The 7,351-nt window shown below is 41.2% G+C and overlaps 1 long non-coding RNA gene across 1 annotated transcript; it reads left to right on the top strand.

The window, feature by feature from the left end:
• Positions 1–3,114: 3,114 nt before the first annotated feature.
• Positions 3,115–3,662, top strand: LOC142372019 (uncharacterized). Its single transcript, XR_012768171.1, has 3 exons — positions 3,115–3,192; positions 3,281–3,392; positions 3,494–3,662. It is a non-coding gene; the product is annotated as an uncharacterized LOC142372019 (long non-coding RNA).
• The last annotated feature ends 3,689 nt before the right edge of the window (positions 3,663–7,351 follow it).

Genomic DNA, 7,351 nt, shown 5'->3' with positions numbered 1-7,351 from the left:
TAATGTATTTTGATGAGGTCCCCAGGAAGAGTAGCGGCAGCTTGCTGCAGCTAATGGGGCTCCTAATAAACAAATAAAAAAACTCAACAAAAAGTACCACCATGACTTTGTGAAAAGATGACAGAGAAGAACGAAATAGGAACATGAATCGAAGGTGTCAGGTCTTTAAATTTGGTTGAGGAAAGCTCAAGCTGCCCACACATGCACTGTACGGGCTTAAAGTAAACTCCCGCACAGCGTTGTGCTGTTTGCATAGGAGGAGGACTGACAGACAGACACGCCCCCTATTCAAACCAACCAACTGGAAAGCAGTTCTGCCCCTTAACCACTTCGCCATGTTGCAAATATGTCCTATTTTGGAGAGGTTTTTAGATCAGGGGCCCGTTGCACAAAAGTAGGATTTAGACATCCAGGATGAGTTACTTAGCCAGATCCAAGGACTCCAAAACATGGCGCCCGGGCTTAGTTGGTTGCACAAAGGCCCCGCCAGGATGAGCAGACACGGATTCATTAAGCCAGGTGAAAGCGATCCCGGATAAGTGCTGCACACGGCTTTCTTAAATAGACCCCACGGTCGATCATAGATTCACTGATTCACCATGGCAACAAGGGCGGCGTATTTCTCCCCAGCGGAGCAAGAATTATTTATGGAAGCATATGAAGAGGTGACGGAGATTGAGGATGACTGGCAAGAGGCCATTGTTACCATCAGGTCATCGGCTACCTGTAATAGACTAAGGGAAACTCAGTATAAAATATTGCATAGGCTACACATCACTCCAGTCATATTACATAAAATGGATCGCTCAATTTCTCCTCTCTGCACCAAGTGCAACTCTGAAAGAGGGACCGTAGGTATACGTCAAGATTCTGGACTCCAAAATAATTAGTGAAGTAATTGGAGTTGAGGTGAAAAAAGACCCGAGTGTCTGTCTGGTTGGGTTACCCTCTAAGGTCCTACAGCTCCCGGCATCTAAATACACATTACTTGAGAAGCTCCTCATGTCTGCACGTAAATGCATTTTATTGAACTGGATTAAAGAACGACCACCTACAGTCACACAATGGTACAAAGAAATTTTCAATAATTTGCCACATGAAAGATTGATGGCCCTGGCCAAGGGAAAAGAAGGCATGTTTCACAAAATATGGTCCCCCTTCATAAACTATCTACCAGAAGATCTGAGTTCCCTTCTCTTGAGAGGGGAGTTCTGGTCAAAGACCAGGCCTAGATCCCCCTCATAACCCCAACTGACACGAGATGCCCGTCTATTTTTGTGATAACATTGCGTTCCTTTATTGTTGCTGTGGACAATCTTTGTTTTTTGTATAAATAATAAATAAATAAATTTCTACACTTAGCTGACGCTTTTTATCCAAAGCGACTTACAGGGTATTGGTTACAGGCCCTGGAGCAATGTGGGGATAGGTGCCTTGCTCAAGGGCACTTCAGCCATGAATAGAGGTGTAGGGAGAGGTAATGGCGGGATTTGAACTTGCAACCCTCTGATCTTAAGTCTGCCTCCCTAACCACTAGGCCACGGCTGTTGTTGTTGTTTTCTTTTTTCTCTTAAATTATTTGTGATATGTCTATTTATCCATTATTTATTTGTTTTAATTTTATTTTATGTTTACTAATTAATGTACCCTGTATTTTCTGTTTGCGCCCTGATAAGCTGTCTAATGGGTGAGGGTGGGATGAGAGGGTTTTGTAAGTTGTTATGTGTTAAAAACAATAAAAAAAAGTATGTTAAAAAAAGAAGAGGTGAAGGAGAAAATAAAACAAAAAGGAAATACTGCCACAGTTAAAAAACAAAGGGAGCAAGCGTGGCAAACCAATGAAACTATCACAATTAGGCTACAATCCAAATAAAATGTTAAAGGGGAACTAGGTAGCATTTTCACCTAAAATTATAGCCTTCAGGAGTTTAACAAAAGGTTAAACAAGTCAAAGGTAAGCGAATGAAGCCTGTCTCGCTCCCAACAGGGGTCTGTATGCTGAAAATCCCATATGTAACTTCGGCAGGAGCGACCCGCTTCTGAAGTGTCGTGATGCGCGAGAAGAGTCGTTTGTGTTTACGGCACTTAGCTAGGTACTGTATGCTAGCTGTAGCTGTAGCTATGTGTTCGCTTGCGTTGAAGAGCCAACACCAAGCGTTTCATATTCTGCCTTTCACAGACTGAATATGAAACGTTCGATGTTGGCACTTCCCATCTTTGTGAAATTTCTCCAAGCGTGATCTTGTTCATCTACCATAGTGATCTGCGTTTTAGATTGCAAAGAGACAGGTGATGATGGTGCTCTAATTCCCCCCTGAGTTTGAGACGTAGCCTAGCTTCAGAAATACACGGACTGACCTGATTAGAATAAGAATAGCGTTTTGATCCGAACAAGAATTGTTATCTACACATGAAAATTGATTAATTTGTGATTGTAATCGGAATAGTGTAGAGCTAGTCTGCGTTTATTGCGGCGTGTATGTTGGTAGTGCCTGCGCGCATCTGTCTAAGATGTAACTTTTGTAAGTGTCTGCTAATACAAAGGAATCACTCCACGAATACACCATGATGAGGGAAGAATCCCATTCAAGATCAGCAACAGTCCATCCATACATCCATACATCCATTATCTGCCGCTTGTCCGGGGATCGGGTCGCGGGGGCAGCAGCCTGAGCAGAGAAACCCAGACGAGCTGTCCCCGGCCACTTCCTCCAGCAACAGGATTATAGCATATTATCTTGAGTTCTCTCTTCAGAAAATCTCTGATTATAGTATCTTACGTGGGCAGTCTACACTTGTGAATCAGATGACCTAACTGCACTGACTAAATAACACAACGGCAGCATTCGCCACGATGGTTAGTTAGTGGGTGTGTACAGGTGGGCATTTTTACGACAGTGTAGAATTTCAGTTTGACCAATAGAGATCGCTATACTGCCGCTAAACTACCTTGTATCCCTTTAATTAACATATTTGTAGGAGGAGTTCTATAGTATTGCAGGTAAGAATTAAAAAAAAAAAATTACAATTACAATGTTAACATTCAGAGTAAGATACTCATTGCATCGTATTACAGGTTTCCCCAATGTCATTGGAGCAGTGGACTGCACACACATCAAAATAAAATCCCCCTCAGGTGGCCATGAGGGGGATTTTGTGAACAGGAAAAACTTCCACAGCATCAATGTACAGGTGAACATGACTTTTGATAAAGTTAATTAATGAACACTGTACATTGCCTGTACTGTGCATTAATTGGTTTAACATCTTATCATTTCAGATGGTCTGCAATGCTGACTATTTGATCAGTAATGTTGTGGCAAAGTGGCCCGGCTCGGTCCACGACTCCCGAGTGTTTCGGAACTCAGAGATCTATCGGCGCCTATCACAAGGTGAGCCACAGAACCTCTATTGATAACCACGTTTAACATCATGGCTGTGTTAAGACTGTCACTACTTATGAGGTTGTGATGGTAACATTTTGTATTCACAGGTGAATTCCTGGGTGTATTGCTGGGTGACAGAGGGTACGCCTGCCAGCCTTTTCTGCTCACTCCATTTGCAACTGGCACACAACCATGCCCATGCCAGAACAAGGGCCCGGATAGAAATGACATTTGGCCTACTGAAGGCACGTTTTCAGTGTCTGACCCACCTGAGAGTCAGCCCAGACAGGGCATGTGATATTATTGTGGCCTGTGCTGTCCTCCACCATGTGGCCTGCCTGAGAAAGGAGAGGGCCCCAGAGTGCCAGCTCTCATAGACTGGGACATTCCTGCCATCTTCCCGGATGACGGCTGTGGTCGGCTGGTCAGAGACCAATATGTGTTAAATTATTTTAATTAATATGCATGTTGATTTAAGTTGGGCCTGCAATGGCAGAGGAATTTTTGTTAGGTTTTTGTGCTGTATAGGCAAGGCAATTTTATTTGTGTAGCCCATTTTTACAAACAGTTTGTCTCAAACTGCATGCTCTGATTCTGTGCTTTTTGTCTTGTAGAGCACTGCGTGACTTCAGTTTTGAAAGGAGCTGATGGTTTACTTGCTTTGATTCATCCTTGTTCAATAAAGGAACATCATGGTACTCTCTAATGTGTATTTATATTTATATGGTGATGTACTTTATGTGTAGTCTGTGGGAAACTAAATTATCTAAAATCATCAGTTATCTAAAATGATTGTAATTAATGATCACAAATGTTTCAATGATGATAGTGGGTATAGTTAAATGTTTTAACAATATGTTCTAGGCAGTGGAATAAATATTGGTTTCCATTTGTGGCGACCGCTGACTGAGATAAGGAATGAGATTAAATAGATCCTGGAACTTAGCCTGGTCTGGAGCAGGCTAGCTTCACAGAATAAATCTCCATGGTAACTTAGGTCTGAACATATCCCACTTCCCTTATCCCAGTTTTGTGCAACTGGATCACAGATAAGTTGATCCAACATATCCCGGCTTAATCCCTTATCTTAGTTTTGTGCAACGGGCCCCAGGTCTTTAGGATGCAATAGCTTTTGTTTAACATGCTCCACATTCTCCATTGAGTGTTTAACCTTGTAGCACCCACAGTTGCAGATATGCAACAAGCTTTTTATTTATTTACATTATATTTTTATTTATATTTTTATTTACATTACATTATTTGATTTTTTAAATTTACATACATTATTTACATTCATGTGTAATATTTTTACATTACATTTTATGTGCCGACAGTTGTCACAGCACTCAGTGAATTACACTCTGCTCTGCGGTGGTCTGTTCTGGTTGGTTCTGCTCTCGTTTGGTGTGCTCTGCTTTGTCCACCTTTCACAGCGCTAATGGGAGCTCAGCTCTCCAAATTGTATTATTATCATTATTATTTTTGAATTTTTTTTATTAGCTTCATGTGCACATTTTTTATTTACATTACATTTAATATGTGCTTCACTTTTTCACAACAAAGATCTGTGAAATCTGTTTGATTTGTTGTTGAATGGAAAGTTTATGATGGCTGCGTTCCACACTTTGTATTAAGAATGTTCAATAAAGGTTTATTATATACATTTTATTGTGGCAGCAGCAGTTACTGGTGAACTTTCACTATAACGATCTGCAGAGAATGACTTGGTTTTGGGAACAAAATTAATCAGGAAAGCCCACAGCTGCAAATATGCAACATTGCCTAAAATGATCAAAAATTCCAAAAATATAGTTTATTCCCTCCCAAAAAGATGCAAGAAGAGCCAAAATGATTATTCATATGCTTGGGTGCTACAAGGCTAAAGTCAAGTAGATACTCGGGGCGAGACATCCAGCCAACTCCAGCTTTTTATTACCTTCATTAAGTCTACATTTCAGATCATTATATACAACAAAAACATCCGAAAATGTGAAAATCGCCTTTTTTTTTCAGCAGCAAGGGGTTAAGGTTACGGGGAGGGGGGGGACACGATAACAAAAAAATAAATAAAGCTATAAACTTTGCAGATATATGCTTTTTTAAAATCACCGCCTGCATTTATTCTATCAATACAAGACATAAACAGAGATAATAAATCGTGGCCTTTTTTCTGGCCAGTTTTCTTTGGATGGCCAGGGCATTTCTCAGGGGGGCAGTGCCCCCCCGTAGCCACGCCCCTGGTAGGGATCCTTAAGCAAGACCCCCCTATGCTCCCTGCCTACCTGGGATGTTAAGTGTTATTCATTTATGATAAAAGCGTCCGATAAATGCATGAACATTTGACTTTTATCACTAAATGTTCCATAAAGCACATCCTGTGGGGGCGGTGTTGATGGCGCCCTCTGCTGGACAGTCAGACTCAGGTTTGTGTTCAGGTTTTATTGATAAAGTGGAACAACAAAGACCACAACACAGCAAATATAGAACAAACAGGATACAATTCAACTTGTGCTTAAGTTAGAATTCTTTCAACATTACCAGAAACTGTTCGGGTTTCATCACGAGTTCAACATGCTCAGGAGTCAGTCTTTTTTTTTAAAGGACAAATCTGTACACTTTGGTTCAATGCGTGCTCCTGTGTACAATAAACATATTCAGATAACTCTAATTTAAATACTAATTTGGCTAAAATGAATATCAAAAAATAGTTTGTAGTCGTGGCCGTGCACGTACGGAGCGCCGTGCACGTACGTGCCTCCCTTCCCTTTGTAGAAAAACACCCAGACTGAGGCGGGTGGAGACTAACTACACCTGGTTAAGATCAGCTGGTATAAAACACTTTTATAAATATTACAAACTTGAAATGTTCAGACGCAGCGGGCGAAGAGTCGAAGGGACGCGAGGGCGTCCATGTTGGTTCCAGCAGAGAGAAAACTAACAGCGTCTTTACACACCTGGATCCAGATGTTTCTGTTCTGAAACCAGATGATCATCTATGGTACTGATGCTGAGGTATAAACTCTGTAAAACTGATATGTTGTTGGTTTAATTTGAGGAGTATCGTCCTTCCTGGTGCATCTCAGCCAAATAAAAACATTAAAGACCCAGAAGCTGTGAGCTCAGATTGTGGTTTTACCCTTAAACAGCTGAACTGGAACCAGAACAAGAAGCTCAGACCCAGTTCCTCTTCTTCACCAAAGCAGGAACTGGTCCGATGGACCCCCAAACGGCCCCCAACAACCCTACTGAAGGCTCGAACAGGCACCAGGGGCGAGGCTAGGGTACTTTTAGTGGTGCCACGGCCCCACCGTGAGATAGCTCGGCTCAGCACATTTTTAAATATTATATTCGGCAAAAACACTTTTTTTTTTGGCTCAAGGATGCATTATTTTAGTGAGCATTTTATTTATTTTCTAGCATTTGTTTTTGTTTTAACTCTTTACTCCCAAAATAAATGTTGAGTTATCTTCAGTATCTGTCTCAGGCTCTGTTATCCCTGTAAAGCCACAAAGTCTTTTGAAATGAAGAGGTCAAAATTGAATGTTGTAGGGGAAAACACCACTCAAAGCAAAACTCCAGGAAAAAGTCAGACCTCACAATCTCTTGGCCCTATTTTCTCTCCCTTCGTATCACTGCCTGCTGCCGCCTGCCGACAGCCGCGCCTGTTACGCTGTTTGCTGCTCGTCTGCACAGCAGGCAGTGATACGAATTTGATTTATTATTTAATAAAAAAAATTATAATTTAGTCAATACTATTAAATTATTATTTTTTTTTTTAATATATTAAAATAATATAGTATTTTATACATGGCGCTGGCCGGAGAGAAAATAGGGCCAAGCGATTGTGAGGTCTGACTTTTTCCTGGAGAACGATTTTGTGATGCAAATGTATTACTCTGTTGAACGCATATTGTTCTGAGAAGCAAAACGCTTTATTTTTTAAACCCCAGCCAACTAGCCGGACT

This window comes from Odontesthes bonariensis, chromosome 21, assembly GCF_027942865.1.
Source record: "Odontesthes bonariensis isolate fOdoBon6 chromosome 21, fOdoBon6.hap1, whole genome shotgun sequence".
Lineage (NCBI taxonomy): Eukaryota > Metazoa > Chordata > Actinopteri > Atheriniformes > Atherinopsidae > Odontesthes > Odontesthes bonariensis.
The sequence above is the reverse complement of the archived record's forward strand: the minus strand, read 5'-3'. Positions and strand labels throughout refer to the sequence as shown.